Source organism: Hipposideros armiger, unplaced genomic scaffold, assembly GCF_001890085.2.
Source record: "Hipposideros armiger isolate ML-2016 unplaced genomic scaffold, ASM189008v1 scaffold_162, whole genome shotgun sequence".
In the NCBI taxonomy this organism is placed as follows: domain Eukaryota; kingdom Metazoa; phylum Chordata; class Mammalia; order Chiroptera; family Hipposideridae; genus Hipposideros; species Hipposideros armiger.
This window is the reverse complement of record NW_017731512.1, coordinates 1,705,633-1,721,959: the sequence shown is the minus strand read 5'-3', so window position 1 is coordinate 1,721,959 and position 16,327 is coordinate 1,705,633.

Genomic DNA, 16,327 nt, shown 5'->3' with positions numbered 1-16,327 from the left:
CAGCCAATCCTTCCAGCTTGAAAAGAGTGTGACCCCAATTAACAGTTTAATACTTCATCAAGGGATCTATTTAAGGCTCTTTCACTTGATTAGCACTGACTTAGGCTCATGAAATGCTAGATATTTTCCTATTTATTTACATATTATCTAGAAACCACTACCTCCTTCCAATTTTTAAGAACTCCATTTGCTTAAGAATAATTTACAAACACCAACAGGGAACAATATTTCTCAAAGTGTGTTCTATGGACTGTCAAGAAGTATAATTTAATGAAAGACTTCTGAGGCCAGATACATTTAGGAAATGGTGAATTAGACAAAGCTAAGCATGTTTCCCCCTCCCTCGCTTCCTTATACAGTTTCTCTTAGCCTTTATTATGTTCACATCAATAGGGAGCCTCTAAGTAGTAGGACAGAGAGATGGGAAGAGATTTACAGGGTCTCCCAAAGTTATTTACATACTTACACTTTTTATTTTGAAGGAACATATTGAGGGCCAATGTTATCCAAAGTATATTTTGAGAAGTGTTGGCTGAATCGTGGGATTTTTAGAGCTGGAATATAGTTGAGAGATTATTTATGCCAATTTTGAGATTAAATTATCTAAAGTCACACACACAACTACTGGTAGAACTGAAACTTAAAGCTCAGGTTTTCTGAAGCCCAGCTTAGTTACTGTCAACCATTCTGTACAACTTATTCTTAAAAATAGAGCTTTTGAAATCACATCGTTTTATGGTGTCAAAACAAAGGATTAAGCCTATAGTTTTTATGTTTAAAGTAAATATAAAACTGATGCTCTATCTTTCTTTCTGTTATCTGAATAACACCCCCTAAAATTGTTAGCATTTTCTTTTTGATCAGAACTACGCCTGCTTTTCATGAGAGTAGTGTTGCCATTAGATTTTGGCGTTATCTGTCAATGCAGAAGGCAATTCAGAAACAGATGGGGACCAGAAGTCTATGGATGGCTGTGAGGACAGTGGAGGAGTGGGGGGACAAAGAAAGAGCCTTCCAAGTGAATGATGTAGGAACAGCTGAATCAAACCTGAGCTTCATTAAAGTTTCCCTTTTCTGTCCTGAAATTTAGAAACATTAGCATTCTGCGCTTCCCCTAGGGGCTTCTCCTTGCCTTTTCACAGACTTGAGAGGCAGTGAGTGGCAGGCAGCCTTGCTCCATTGTCAGTCCCAGTGAGGCCCTCACATTCTGTGTGCCTGCCAGCAAGTTGATAACTCCAAGAAGCTGATCTCATCCTAGGCACTTGGGAAAGTGTGTGTGTCCTAGGACTGGGAAAATCTTTGTCAGAGCAGTCTATTGGGAAATATCAAAGATAACCATGGCAGTCTTCTCACATCATTTCCCTTCTATCTTATTTTCCTGACCTACCATAGGGAAATTCACACAATTTAACAATTAAATAGACATTTGGAGATACGTGAATCTAGTCCACAGTCTCAAAACATCAGTTCATGGGCGATTTGAAGGGCTGTGGATGAACTTCAAAGATTCTGAGAATCCCTGAAGTGGTATGAAAAATTTTCTGACTAAGTCTAATTTTCTGGGAAAAGAATCCATAGCTTTCATCAGATTCTCAAATGAGTTGGTATCCCCCCAAATTTTAAGAACCATTGATTTAGCCTAACTTTCCTAGCTTACAGAGTTGGGGAAACTGAGTCATTGAGAAGCAGAATGACTTTAATAATAAAAATTTACATTTTTTTAATGGAGGTTAGGCCTGTAGTACTCTTTAAATCCAACTCAAATTAATCATGTAGCATTAAATGAACAGTTTTAAAAAATAACATTTCTCCATATTTGGGCATTCAGACGTGGAAGAGAACCTGGGTTCCATATGGGGCTTTTTAGTCCCAGATGAGGGTCTTAATAATTGTTTATAAGATATTCAGAAATGAAAAGATAGAGTTACTGCCTCTGCTATGTAATTGTACATATTTTTTCCCTTCACTCCTCTGTTCAGCATCTTCTTTTTCTTACTTAAAAATAATCATAATGAGCTAGTCTCGTTTTGTGTGTTGCTGAGCTTCTGGATCAGTCAGAATGCAGCTAGGAAACAATATAATCACTAGGATTTTCAGCAGAGGGAATTCATGAAAGGAATTGGTTACACAGGTGAAGAAAGATCTCAGCAGCCAAACGGAAGGAGAGGAGATCCAGAGAACAGTGACAGCAGCACTCTGCTCCCTCTGTCGTATCAGAGGGACAGTGGCAGAAGTAGTGTTTTCAGATCCTAAAATTTGGGGCTCTGTGGATCTAGAACCCTCACAGGGACTGTCTAGTAGGAGCTGAGACCACAGAGGAGACATGGCTTTTGTCATTAACACCACCAAAAGCAGAGAGAAAGGGAGAAATACCGGGCCTTCTCTGCTCCAGCTCGCCAGTCTTCTGCCATTTCCTCCCATCGGCCAAACGTCCCTGGAAGGCAGAGAGCAAGAGACCTTGGGAACTGTAGTTCCCTGAAATATGGAACACAGCAGGAGATGGGTTAAGATGGACACATCAGCAAAAAAGCAGCCCTCTGGCCTAGATTCCAAAGCTAACTGGAAAAGCTAGGTTGTGAAGAGTCAAAAGCCCTTAGGAAAATGCCACTTTGGAGACAAGCTCACATCCCTATGAAGTTTCGTTCAGCCAATTTTACCTCTGGTGTTGAAATAGAAAATTGTTTTCTTGATTGAGCAGATGACATATTTAGTTTTTCTCTGGGGTCATCTTGTATGAAAAATATGAATACTTCAAGGCCGAAATTACTCAGCTCAGTGACATGCTCATACTTTGAGAGGTTGCCAGAAATTAAGAACTGCGGTAAAAGCGTTTCACACCTTCTATTTCACACTCACTTAGAAATCTCTCTCTCTCTCTCTCTCTCTCTCTCTCTCTCTCTCTCTCTCTCTCTCTCTCTCCCCACCTGTCTCTCTCTCAGTAGAGATATGTAATAGAATGGGTGGAAGAATTCCCTACCCTATATAATTGCTAATTCTATCCTCATCATTGTCCTTTTCATTCCTTCTCTTTATCCAGAGACCATATGCTTGAAACTCATGTAAGTTAAATGCTGCTATATTGCTGCTCAATTCCATTGACTTCTACTACATACTAAGTAAGTATTCTGCTTAGTTAAAAAATAGAAAATTTGTGAGACATGGTTCCTGAATTTAATGGGCTTGTTTGGAGCCAGTAGAGTTTACGCAGACTACTGAAAAAGAATTCAAGATTAGACAGTTGTACAAGGAACTAGTTTATTTTGCATGGAAATAGTTTTAAGAAATTCATAATTTAAGTTGTGTTGGTCCCTCAGAACAGACCTAGTGACACATCAAGGAATCAAATACCACATACAAAGCAATATCCAGGTAAAGATTGATAATTTTGATGACTCCTTGCCCACGTAAAAATTATTCTTAAAGAATGGTATAATATGCCACCCATGATTTTTTCCTCATTTTGTGCATTAATTGGTAAAATAATGTATTAAGGGANAGAAAGAATTTTGATTACTGGTCCAGTGGGCTCTCTTGATCATTAACCAGTTACTATTAACCAGTCACTGATTATTATTTAATATGGCATACATTCAGTAATATAGTGATGTAATTTCTCATTGATTATCACCACAGACATTCTAGGTAGGTATTTTCCCCATTTTCAGGTGATAAAACCAAGGCTCAAAGGGATTAAATAACTTGCCAAGAACCCTGCAATTGTTTCTGGCCAACCAGGGCTCAAATCCTAGTCTTCTGACTGAACTGACTTTGTTGCATGAGATCACATGATTTTATGAAAACTGCTGAGGCAGAGGAAAAGAGGGGTTATACATGATTTGATAAAATTTGATAATATACATGATTTTATAAAAAGTGATAAAATATTTTTGTCACATTCACCTGATTTCTTATAATATGTGACTTTAAATAGCTGATGTGACTTTCAGCTGTTAATTATTAAAATGGGAACATAGGAAGAATATGTGATCCTTTGTAAATCTTTTAATACAAATTTTAAAAGTATTTGGAAAAATCACGCCTTCAGGACAAGCAGAATGTAAGATTATCAGAGAACAGATTTGACCGTGTGTTAGTCACACAAAAGTCTCAGTGATATCCATAAAGTGAAAATAATACATACTGCATTTCTGGACCCATGAAGGAAAATAAAACTAATAAAAAAGATAAATGAAACAACCTTTCCATTTGGGAATTTAAAAATAATCTCTTAAAGCCTTTTATACTAAAGAGTTAAATAAAAATTAAAATAAATATCTATTAGAAATAAATGAAAATTAGACCATGTAATACCACAAAAAACCTGTAAGACACTACCTAAAAAGCACTAAATATTTTAGTCTTATAGAATTTATTAGGAAATAAATATTTTTGTAATTTTGGAATAAGGAAAACTTATGAAAGCCAGAAAGCTGAAACCTTAGAAAAAAACATTGACAGACTTAATTACATAAAATTTGAAAACTTTAATATGGCAAATGATACCAAAATCAATGTTGGAAAACAATTGACAGAGATTCAAATTTGCATATTAGCAACATATAAAACTAAGGTTTAATATGTAAAGGAATATAAAGATGCCATTCTTAATAAAGAAAGAGGTTGTCAATGTAATAGAAAAATGGGTGAAAGATATGAATAGGCAATTCAGGTGAAATACAAATGGTCAAAAAGACTTTTAAAATATGTAAATTAAAAAAAATGAAGTGGTATTTTTTGCCCATAAAATTGGCAAACATTTTAAAAATTAACAGTACTGGTGTGGGTAAGCATATGAGAAACATACAGTCTCACAGACTGTAGGATGGTGAGTAAATTAATACAGCATCTTTGGTGGGAAAATGGGCAGTACTAATTTATATTAAAACTGTGTATGCCCTTGCAACCAGTAATTTCAATTCTAGAAAGTTATTCTACAGTACTTGTACAAGGATGTTCATGTTAACATTATTTGTAATTGAAACAAACAATGTAAAAAATCCCTCATAAGTGCATAAATTTAAGTTAAGTAAGTATGATGTATCTATTTTATAAAATGCTCTTTTAGAAAGAATATATAGCTCTATGTATATTGAAATAAAGATGACTATTAAGATAGAAAGGTAGTTACAAAATGGTGGTATAATATGATTTTACCTGGTTTAATACGTATATATGTTAATATTTTTTCTCTAAATATTTTTTCTCTTCTAAATATATATCTGCAGCTGGAGTGCAGTGTTGTCTGCCAGACATAGGAAAAACTTATGACTTAGTTATTGTACAGGCAAGAGCCATGCTATTCATAGCTGTCATCATTTTTTATGGTTATCATGTCAGTACAATTATGCCATTGTTGCCTCCACACATGGTTGAGTGTTAAATCTGGATCCTTAATTGTCACACAAAACATCTTCAAAAAGAGATTATATCATAATGTAGCAGTAAAACAAAAGGTTGTTTCTGTGAAAGAGTGAATGTCATTCTAAATACAATGCAATGAGAATAGTAGAAATTGCCAAGTATCTCAGAACAGATCATAGAATTTTCAAAGCTACAAGAGGTTGCTATACCTTTTTTTTTTTAATGTATTATGTGGGCTTATTGCATAGGTAGGTAACACTTCTCTGTCAAAAACTTGTCTGGCTTTCAGGAAGTGTCATTTAACTTTACTTGATATGAAAGTCAATTAAGGAAAAAGTAAACAAGAAATGGAGTCAAGATCTTCAATATGCTTTGAGATTCTATTGTCAGGTGCTGCTACAATGTCAAAATTGTCATCTTGGGTAATAAAGAGCAGAGGTCACCCATGGTGCTATGCACAACTGTGATGGTTCAGAAGCGATTCAGGAGAATCATTAGACTTTGTCCATGAAGAAGCCTGAGACTCAAGCTTTGATTGTGACTTGATGGACCTTGTGACTGTGATTGCTGGAGACGACGGCCTTAGCCAACAACCAAGCAAACTGTCGGAACCACTTCAAGCTGCATAAGCTATAGCTTTAAACCCAAAATCTCAGGTTGGTATGCCCTTATGAATAAATTTAGCCAGATCCAAGGTTATTGTCTGTTTTCTTTGGTTTCATATAAAATTTTACGAAAATTTTATATGTAAAATTTTGTAATCTTGTGGTATATAAACAGTTTCCTCCTAGGTCAAACCTTGTCCTTCCCTTTCTGGACATGAGATATGACCCTACTTATGGGTCTCATGGCAACAAGGGGTAGTGGGGGTGGGTCTTGATGAAAATGGACACCCCCTTAGGACACCTGTCCTAGGTGAGGCATTATGTGAGCTTTAAGAAAGAGATGGCCAGCCTCCTTGGACCTGGGAGGGCAAGCTGCTTCCACTAGCAAGAACAGAGTCCCAGCTTAGATGTTAAATACTCAAGTAGCGAAGTGGTAAGAGCTGAAGCTGACTCAGGGTCGTGTAATAAAATAATTGACTATCATAGGTGGTAGAATACAGCTTCCCAATGAATTATATTTCAAAAGTCACCATGCTGCATATACTTCATACTATCTTTCTGAGAAAGAGGCAAGTAGTGGAAAACCAACCAAACCCAACAAAAACCTTTGATCATACGGTCATTTTCAAGATGGTTAAATGCTACAATATCCACTGAGACTTGTCCCATTCAGTCTCAGGACTGCTTCTGTTGCTAGAATGTTATCTTTAGAATATGTAGTTCAACCAGAAATGCTCATAAAGACCACGTTCAAATACAAAAAAGGCTAACTTACATTTCCTGTGCTTTATTCATTTGCACAAGCTTTAGAACTTTTACTATCTGTTAAATCCACTTATCTCAGCAGTTATTGACAATAGAAACATCCCTGAAAGTTTCTTTTGTTTCCTACATTCTTTATGAATCTTCCCCAAATCTGTATCCCTCCAGTGTCCATACCAGCTGAAACGTTTGTAGACAGAATGTAAACCAGAACTGCTTTTGGATATTTCCACTTTTCTTTCCCAGACAAAAAGAAAAAAAAATTATGGCTTCTTGCCCTTCATTGGAGTATAATTCTCCCTTGTGTACATTTCAAATTCAGCTGCATTCTAATAGCATAACAATTACTTGCATTCTTCTCGCCTTCCATTTTTTTTTTTTAAAGTTCACTTAAAAACAACTCACTTACTTTACGGATTCATCATTTTTGGACAAGGAAAAGACCCACCACTATATCATCTGGTTTCATTCTTCCACCTAGTACCAGAGCTGTCCCCACAATTCATTTGCCAATGATAATTTTGGTTCATTTAAAAAGTTTCAAGCGCTAACATTTGTAATATTCCTCTGGGGTATGATACACAGGGTAAGAGGCTTCATTTAGGAAAATTTTCTCCTTTTCCCATTATAGATATACTTAACCCCTATATATATATATATATATATATAGATAGATAGATAGATAGATAGATAGATAGATAGATAGATAGATAGATATAGAAAATTTAAGAATAGACATACATGAGTAATATTCTGATTTGGTTCCTATTTTAAGAATTTTCATATTCTAGGACTTTAAATTGAATAAACTCTCTTCTACAAATTCTCTTAATATTAGAGCTTTTCTGCTTTATATACAGCTACCCTGCTTTCTCCCCTTTCTTTGCCTTTTTCCTTTTATTTTTAACATCTGTAGAACTGTGGTAGGTGCTACAATGTCAAATATGTTTAATACTATTTGTTAGTTTTCACGAAATTGCCCCACTAGATAAAGTTAAATCAGGGAGATGACATCTTTGATATTGAAATCTTTCTCTGTAGTGTTTTGGCTGTTCCCAAACTATCCTAAGCCTCTCCTTCAAGATATAATTTGGTTCCTGTGCCCTTTGTGAAGTTTTGCCTTGCTTATTAGACCTTATCAATCTCTCCCTTGTCTGTATCTCCTACATTACTCCTAACTTAGGCAGTGTGTGTTCTTATCTGCAATTTTTATGCATGCCTGTGCTATAAAGGGGAAAGTAGCCTACTGGCATTTAGAGACTTTGTCTTTTCCACTCCTGTCAATCAATGAGCAATATAATAAACCAACCCAAACAATGTGCTAGGTGGGTAGGTGAATTAATTTTTAAACCCTATTTTCTTCTTACAATTTGATCACTTTTTATGACTGGCTTAACAAAACTTGAGTAATGTAATTGTTAACTAATTTAATGCACATAAATTTATTATTTATTTATTCTCATCTTTGTGATGTCATTTATTAAAATGAAAGAAAAATAAGATAGTTTTTTACTTAAAAATAAATTTCCTATTTGAAAACTACATTTTCTTCCTCAGCACTGGATGGCACTGAGGTGAAAGCAGTTTCATGGTCCTTGACTTCCCTTTCTAAAGGAAAGCATTATGGAACTTTAGCAGTGAGCATTTTCTGGTTCCTACTGAAACCCATCTCCAAGAAAATGGGAGAGAGAATCAAAGATAAAAGTTCTGCTGAAGATAAGAAGATTTCATTCTCAAATATTTCACTCCAGCAAACTGTTTTATGCCTGCTTTTCCTTCACTGAATGATTACTGAAAATGAATGATAACAGGTTCCTGCCTAATCTCCCATCCACTCCCAGTCATCAGGGTGGAGACACCAGAATAGAAACTGCCAGCAGGAGTCTCTTGGCCATAGGATTCCACAGGGATAGAGGGGATGAGCTGTCTTCAGAGGTGCAGACTGGCGAAGCATACCTGGGAGCCTCTGGCTGAACTTTGGTGAGCCCTGGACATCCACGATGGCTCTTTCAAAGATGAAGTTCGGAAAACATCAGCCTTTTCCTGTTGTCCGTATGGCTGTTTGGATGGTGATAGGAAGCCTGAGGGCAAAGATGGTGTATGGGCACATTCAGCTCTTTAATGGGTCAAACTTTATTCCAGTGCCACATGTTGAGCCACACATGCCGATCACATGATTGGTATTACCAGAGTTGCTACCAACTGGTCTTCATCTCCAATCTTGACCTGACTTTTGTATCCCCTCGCACCTCACTTCCTGTTGCTATTTTTCTTGTCTTGGATTAGTTCTTCTAGCTTGCAATTTCCTTGGCTCCTGTTTCAGTTTTTGACATTTGGCTTATTTTCTTTTGGCAAATGTGTTTCCAATGACCTATCCTTTGGGATCATAATGACAAATGATGTAAGAAGAGGATCTGAACAGATTGGGAAGATACTTTACTTACTTACTTACATATTTAAAAAGATTTTTATTAGAATATAGTTAACATACCATACTACATTAGTTTCAGGTGTACACCATAGTTATTCAACATTTATATGCCTAAAGAAGTGATCACTAGCATAAGTCCAGCAACCATCTGACACTGTACCACGCTATCACAATATTATGGACTAGATTCTGTATGATGTACATTACATCTCTGCAACTTATTTGTTTTATACTAGGAAATTTGGACCTCTTATTCCCTTTCACCTTTTACGCCCACTTTTTAATTTTTAAATTACAGTTGACATTCAATATTATTTTATATTAATTTCAGGTGTGAGCATAGTGGTTAGACATTTGTATAATTTAAGAAGTGATCCCCCTGACTAGTTTAGTACCCACCTGGCACTATACATAGTTATTACCATATTATTGATTGTATTCCCTATGCTTTACTTTATATGACTGTGATTATTTTGTAACTACCAATTTGTACTTCCTAATGCCTTTACCTTTTTCACCCTGCCCCTGAACCTCCTCCCATTTACCACCCCAATAGACCTAGTACCCATCTGACACTGTATATAGTTATTACAATACTGACTATATTCCTTATGCTATACACTACATCCCCATAAGTATCTTGTAACAACCAACTTGTACTACTTAATCCCTTCCTTTTTTGCAGCCACCCTCAACCCCCCTCCCATGTGGCAACCATCAAAATGTTCTCTGTATCAATGAGTTTGTTTCTGTTTTGTTTGCTTATTTTGTTCTTTAGGTTCCACATATAAATCACACTGTATCTGTCTCTCTCTGTCTGACATACTCCACTCAGCACAATACCCTACAGGTACGTACATGCCACCACAGGATGGCAAGAGCCCATTCCCTTCATGGCCAAAGAATATTCCATTGTATATATATATGTATCCATTCATTCACCAACGGGCACCAAGACTGCCTCCATATCTTGACTATTGTAAACAAGGCTGCAATGAACATCTGGATGCACATGTCCTCTCGAAGTAGCATTTTGGGTTTCTTCAAATGAATACCCAGTAATGGGATTACTGGGTCCTTCTTTGTCAATTGTTATAGCCTTTGTTTTAAAGTCTATTTTGTCTCGTATAAATATTGCTACCCCAACTTTTTGTTTATTTGTTTCCATTTTCTTGAAATATCTTTCTCTGATCCCTTTACTTTCAGCCTGTGTGTGTTTTGATCTGAAGTGTGTTTGTTATAGGCAGCATATATAAGGGTCTTGTTTTCTTATCCATTCAGCCACCCTATGTTTTGATTGGAACATTTAATCCATTTATATTCGAAGTAATTGTTGATAGATATGTAATTATTGCCATTATATTCTTCTTCTTCTTCTTTTTTTTTTTGTCTTATAGAAGTTTCTCTAACGTTTCTTGTAATACTGATTTAGTGGTGATGAACTCCTTTAGCTTTTCGTGAAGCTTTTTATCTGTTTTTTAATTGTAAATGGTAGCTTTGCTGGGTAGAGTCATTCTAGTTGTAGGTTCTTGTTTTTTATTACTTTGAATATTTTGTGTCAATCCCTCCTGGCTTGCAAAGTTTCTATTGAGAAATCAGCTGACATTCTTATGGGAACTCCCTTGTAGGTAACTAACTGCTTTTCTCTTGCTGCTTTTAAGAAACTCTCTTTATCTTTAATCTTTGGCATTTTAACTCTGATGTGTCTTGATGTGTGCCTCTTTAGGTTCATCTTGTTTGGGACTCGCTGTACTTGCTGGGCTTGTATGTTTATTTCCTTCTCTAGGTTAGGGAAGTATTCCATGATTATTTCTTCAAATAGGTTTTCAATTCCTTGCTCTCTCTCTTCTCCTTCTGGTACTCCTGTGGTGCGAATGTTGGTACACTTGATGTTGTCCTAGGGATCCCTCAAACTATCCTCAGTTTTTTAAATTCTTTTTTCTTTTTGCCATTCTGCTTGGCTGTTTTCTGCTGCCCTATCTTCTAAATTGCTGATTTGATCATCTGCTTATCTGATCTACTGTTGATTCCCTTTAACGTATTCTTCACTTCAGTTACTGTATTCTTTATTTCTGACTGGTTCTTGTTTATGTTTACTGTCTCCATTTTTATATTTCTTATGTCTTTGTTGAAGTTCTCCCTGAGATCACTGAGCATCCTTATACCCATTGTTTGCTTGTCTCCATTTTGTTTAGGTTTTTTTTTTCCCCTGGAACTTCATTCTGTTCTTTTACTTGGGACATGTTTCTTTGCCTCCTTATTTTGGCTGCCTCCCTGTGTTTGTTTCTATGTATTAAGTAGAGCTGCTGTATCTCCCAGTCTTAGTAGAGTGGTATTACATAGTAGGTGTGCTGTGGGGCCCAGTGGTGCAGTCTTCCTGGTCACCTGAGCCAAGTGCTCCAGGTATGTCCCTTGTGTGGGTTGTGTGTGCCCTCCTGTTGTAGTTGAGCCTTAGTTGTTGTTTTCATGTCAATGGAAGGAATTCACCCTTGGGATAATAGGTTGTAAGGACTTGCCATGACTACAGTGGAGGAGCTGTTGTGCTGGGGCTAACACTACAGAGCTGATTCACATTAGCTGGTCTCTAGTGCCTGCCCAGTCTTCCTCTTGAGTGTGTCATTCTTGGAGATGGGTTGTTGATGCTCCAACTTGTTCCAAAGCTGGTCATGTGGTGTACCAGCCCTAGGACATTCTGGGAAAGGTCCTACCCCAGGCCAAGTTCAGTTTCAGCCTGTACCCTGGCATGAGCCACAAAGAAATCTGCAGATAACTATCACTTGTGCTGGGTTTGGAGGTGCCTTAAGAGGCCAAGTGTGAACCAAGCCTGGTTGCCACTAGTGCCTGGCTTACGGCTGCTTATTCAGAGGTATGGGACACATTAAAGTCAGGTGCTGCCTGTTTGGGCTTTGTGTACTCTTGTCACTGGGGGTGGGGTGGGGATGGGGTGTTGCAGGGGAGGTTTCGGCAGTGAGATGCCCAATGTAAAAAAGGCATGAGGAGCCCATATGAGGAGGAACCAACCCACATTGCGGTTTAGAACCACAGGGTGTCATTGCTCAACACACAAAGGGGTGCGGTGAGACAATTATACATGAATCCCTACCAACCATCCCCAGCCATTGTCCACAGCCTTGCAGAAGAGAGGAGGGGAGTTGTGGTGTTGTTTCCATAAGAGGGCTTCCCCACGATGGCGAGCGTTTTCCTCTGGACTGTTTCGGTCCCAGTGCTGGAGGTCTGACGTTATATACCCGGACAAAGGTGTGCGCCCAGGATAGCATGCTTTTTCCCATGGCTAACCTGGGCGAAATGACAGAGCAGATAGAGAAACTATCATAGGCAAGTCACAGCCATCTGGCATAATACAAGCTACATGCTTGTCCTGCGACAGCACCGTAGCTGGTACGGGAGCGGCTCCTGGTCAGTGATAACACACCTGTGCTCTGTGGGTCGTTGATGAAGGAACAAGGGTTAGGTCCAGCGTGTACAGAGGTATGGGCCAATAGTGCAGTGTGGGGGCCCCCCATAAGAGGGACCCATTTGCCTTGGCTGGTAAGGTCACTTGTACCATGAAGGACCAGCATCCGAGCCAGAGTGCCACCTCTAGGCGCTTCTCCAAACCTTGTTCCCAGGGCTCGAGCAGGGCGAGCCAAGGCTCCTGGGTGATGTGAGCCTGCCAAGGTTACGTCCACTCCTGTGTCCGACCAGGGGTGGAGCAGGTAAGATTATTGTCCCCCCTTTCAGCTTGGGCTGCACCTCAGTTTTCCCAGTTCCCATGACCTGTAAGAGTCGTGGGAGCCCCTCAGTTACCTTGTCCAAGGGGGCCTTACCAGTTTTTTGTGGCTGCTCATTTAGAAGATGAACAGCTACTGGTACCTGGTTCTTCCAGTGTTTTCAGCGGGGGGCCAAAACCCTTAACTTGTCCTTCAACAACTCATTAAAGCATTTGACCATACCGGCAGCTTGAGGTCAATATGGAATGTGTAGTTGTCTCTGGGTGTCATTTTTCTTTCGCCCAGTTCTGAACCTATAAACCTGTGAAATGGGTGTCTCAGTCATTAGTGATGAGCAAGGGCCGGCCATAGTCTGCCAACAGGTGCTCCAAGGCCAGGAACATATGTTGTTGGTCTGCTTGAGCTACAGGGTAAGCAAAGCCCAGTCCAGTGGCAATGTCCACCGCCATTAGGACATAGCAGGCTACCTGTTCTACAGGGAGTGGCCCAATACAGTCCACATGTTAGTCTTGCAGGGGCCGTGCCCCTCAGGGCACAGACCCATGGAGGAAGTCAAGCACTGTCTTTGGGGGCGGTACTCTGCACACCAAGGACATTGGCAGATGATTTGTTGTGCCTCTGCCCTTATTAGTGGTAATCCCCAGCGGGTTGCCACCAGCCCCATGGTTTGAGCACCCACATAGCACAGCTTCTTATGGAGCCAAGCGGCCACTGCAACGAGCTCCGGGGGTATCACAAGTGGGTGTACCCACACGAGGGCGTCAGCTGTGTCATTGCTGGGTGCCTGTAATGGCCGGTGACCTGAGGCATGATACACGGTGGCACCGGTGTCTAGGCCCTGCCTCCAAACATCCTCCCAAAGGTCTTTTTCCCATAGTGGGTGGTGGCCAATTAACCAGTCTTGGGCTGCCCACCAGTGCAACCATAGTGTTAGGCCTTGATACATGGCCCAGCTATCAGTGCAAACATGTACTGGGCCAGGCTTCTTTGTGAGGACCATTCAGACTGCCTGCAACTCAGCTCACTGGCTGGAGCGCCCAGTGCCTGTGTCATACCAAAAGGTGTCAGTGAGGGGTTGTAGGGCTACCGCCACCCAGGTGAGGGGCTGCCCTCGGCAAGACCCATCTGTACCAAGCATCTGCTGGCACTGGGGGCTTGTCTTCCTCAAAAGGATGGGAATCGCACCCATTTGCACGGGTCCTCTGTTTGTTTGGAAAAAAAAGTGATGGGCCCCAAAAGAGCAGGTAGTTCCTGGGTCAACGGGCTACTAGAGAACTGGGTCCGTTGCTCTAGATAGGCTCCCCACTTGGTTAACATTGGTGTTTGTGCCACGTCGGTCCACGGTCATGTTGCCCAAGACTGGAGCCAGCCTTCCACTAGGTATGTCATTTGCACTGTGATAGGGTGAGGACCTGTGATGCTTTCACAGGCCAACAGGGTGGCATACACTGCAGATAATTGTTTCTCCACCAGGGAGCACTGTTCTTTGGCCCCCTTCCAGAGCTGGGACCAAAACCCAATGAGGGCTTTCTGTGCACCCTGTTTCTGCCACAGGCCCCAACCGAACCCTGAGTCCTCTACCTGGACTGTTAGGAGAAGCAGCAGGGCCGGGTCAATGACTCTCAGGGTCTGGGCCTGTGCTACCGCGCGTTTTGTTGCCCCAAACATCTGCTTGGCTTCTGGGGACCAATCCCAGGGCTCTGTTTTGTGGACCAACCGGTGTAAGGGCTGCATGAGCATGGCCAAATGTGGTATGAAGTTTCGCCAGAACCTTAGGAGCCCCAGATAGGTTTGTAACTGCCTTACCGTCTTTGGTTGGGGGTATGCTTGAATCTTATCTATAACCGCCTCGGGGATTACTTTTGTCTTACCCAACCAAATAACTCCCAAGAACTTGACAGAGTAGCCAGGGCCCTGGACCTTGTCCTTGTTGACAGCCCACCCCCAACCCTTTAGGACATCTCGATGACTGCGTGTGGCAGTTTCCAAATCTGTAAGAGAATCAGAAGTTAACATAATATCATCTACATAGTGAAACAAGTGCACGGTCAGAGGCTTGGTCCAGGTGGCTAAGTCCTGTGCTACCAGCCCATGGCACAGGGTTGGGCTGCGCAGGTAGCCTTGTGGCAACACCTGGAAGGTCCATTGTCTGCCTTTCCAGGTGAATGCGAACTGTTCTTGGCTGGCCGTGTCGATATTGATGGAGAAGAAGTTGTTGGCCAACTCCACTACGTAGTGGAACCATCCTAACTCTTGAGAGAGGCGATCCATCAACTCCGTGATGTTTGGTACAGTGGCATGCAATGGGGGGTTACTTTGTTCAGTTCCCGGTAATCCACTGTCATCCTCCAAGTACCATCTGGTTTCCTCACTGGCCAGACAGGGGAGTTGAAGGAGCTATGGGTAGACTGCATAATGGCTGCCTCTTCTAGCTTTAGGATGGTATGCCCGATCTCCGCATGCCCCCGCGCATGCGATACTCTCTGATGTTCACCACTTGGGTGGCCTGTGGCAGGTGGAGGGGTGCGTGCTGGGGGTATCCTTTTACCACTGTCTTTACCACGCATGCCCATAAGTGGAATTTCCCCATGGTTGTCATGATAGTCAGCTTCAGGAGCATGTCTACCCCAGGATGTATTCAGCAATAGGAGAGACGTAGACCTCACAGGCCTTAGGGGGAAGACGATCGATGTCCAGAGTAATGGAGACCCTGCGCACCGTGATGTGCCAGCTTCCATATCCCCCGATGGTGGCTTTTGAGCCCTGGAAATGGTCTGGATTGTCATATATGAGGGTGCTATCTGTCCCAGTGTCCACAGGGCCAGCACTTGCTGGATGTTCTGGGAGGACCTATATATGGTGAGCTCAATGTGCAGCCTCAGGTCATCCGGCTCCCCCATTAACTGGGTGCCCTGGCCCACCCCCTAGTCTGGGAGAGTCATTTATGCACAGCTCCCAGGTGACCCCATTCTGTTCCTTTTGGGGTAGGGTGGTGAACTTTTTTTTAGGCCGTAGCTTCCACCAGAGGGCCAGCAGGACATCAAGGGGCTGGCCGTCCAATTTCTCCTCTGCCAGCCCGGCGGCCACCAAATCAAACCACATTTGCCGGTGGCTTAGCTTCATGGGACCACCCTTACCCTGGCTCTTGGGCATGGTTTTTGTAGCCCATTTTGGGGGGCAGGGACAAGTCACACCCTTTCTGCTGGCTATAGCCTGTGCCTGTGCGGGCCAGCCTTGCCAGCAGACTTTGACATCTCCTAGTCGAGCCAAAGTCCCTGTAACCTCATGTACTGGGTGGTCCATATAAGAGGTTAACAAGGTGGCCATGGTACCAAAGGTGCCTGGTGGACCATTGGTGAGGATAAGGTCCTTCATATGGGCCGTAAACACTTCTTCATCAGGACTAGTGTAGCATAAGGCAAACATCATTTGCTGCA